Here is a 1631-nt window from a genome sequence, read left to right on the forward strand (position 1 = left end):
ACCGACATCAAGTGCCCATTTTTTTTAATTAGCCGGGTGTAGTGGTGCACACCTGTAGTCCCAGCTACTCAGGAGGCTGACGTAGGAGAATCGCTTGAGCCTAGGAGTTAGTTCAAGGCTGCAGTGAGCCGGGATCACACCATTGTACTCCAGCCTGGGTGACAGAGCAAGACTCTGTCTCTAAAATAAATAAACAAGAGTTATATGTATTAAAAAAAAAAAAAAGTAACTAAGTAGAGCTAAATATAAGGGAAACAGTTTATTGCTATACTAACTAGAAGCCCAGTATTTCTCACCAAAACAGAAGAGAACTATAAAAATAAATACACAACAGTCATGATTTCTCACAAGTCTGGCAGTTTACTGCTGAAAAGCAACTGGTATCTCATCAGTGCTGTGTTTTCCACACTTGAGGAAAATCAGGGATTCCAGCGCAGAAACCAACAGGAATTCTGAATGAAATGAGATAACAGGTGGTGAAAGGAAAGCCAAGCAAAGCCTGAGAGAGAGGGGGTCAACCCTGAACGACATTCTGTGCCGGGCAGCGGATTCCAGGGCTTCTTGCAGGATGCACATTCTTCTGGAAACTGCGAGTTATTTTTGACTGCTAAGCTGGAGAGGAAGGGTAGAGGCCCAGTTTCCTGTGAGCCCGCCCCACCCCTGAGGTCTGATGCCAAGCTGATGGCATTACAGGGTCAGGTAGTCCCAAGAGGTCACCTGGCTGGCCTCCCATATCTGGTGACCGATCACCTGTCCCACAACCTTCTTGAGGGGTCTTCCTCCCTCTGCCCCAGTGCATTGCTGCTGTGGAGGTAGCTGCAGGGAGGCAGGACCCAGGGCAGCTGGCCAGACAAGTGAGTTCAGGGAAGATAGAGGAGGTGGAGTGGCCCTTCCCTAGACACGGCTTCAGTGAGCCTGTGATTGAAGAGGTGTCTGCACTGGGTTACGCTGTAGGGAAAGATAATCATGGAACTGTGGGCAAGGCATTTCCCCTCTTGCTCTTGGCTTCCTCTTCTGTAAATTAAAGAGCGTGGGTCAGACAGGATCTTATAGTGAAGAGTCGTTTCCAAGCACCTCTCCAGCCTGAGACTTGGGGCTGTTAGAGGGAGGAATTACCTGGCCAACCGTGTCTTTCACTACATGCAGTTGTTTTTCTTTTTTTTCTTTTAAAGACAGGGTCTCGCTCTATCGCCCAGGCTGGAGTGCAGTGGCCTGATCATGGCTCACTGCAGCCTCGAAACCCTGGGCTCAAGTGATCCTCCCACCTCAGCCTCCCAAGTAGCTGGGACTACAGGCACCCACCACCATGCCCAGGTAGTTATTTTATGGTTTACAGAGATAGGGCCTTGCTGTGCTGCCCAGTCTGGTATGCAAGAGTTTTGTAACAAAGTGTGCAAATGGTCTCTCCTATTATTTCAGAGAACCAAGAGCCCATGGTCAAGTAGAAGGAGAACCCTCCCCACTGTGTGTGTACCGCAATCCTGGAATATGGAAAGGCCATTTGTACTACCTTGTCCTGGAGCTCTTTATGTCAAGAAGCCCCAATTATTGATCCTGGGCAGTCCCTAAAGTAGCCTGGTATGAGTTGGGGAGTGGGACAGGTGATCGGTCACCAGATATGGGAGGCCAGC

This window comes from Nomascus leucogenys, chromosome 2 (assembly GCF_006542625.1).
Source record: "Nomascus leucogenys isolate Asia chromosome 2, Asia_NLE_v1, whole genome shotgun sequence".
NCBI lineage: Eukaryota > Metazoa > Chordata > Mammalia > Primates > Hylobatidae > Nomascus > Nomascus leucogenys.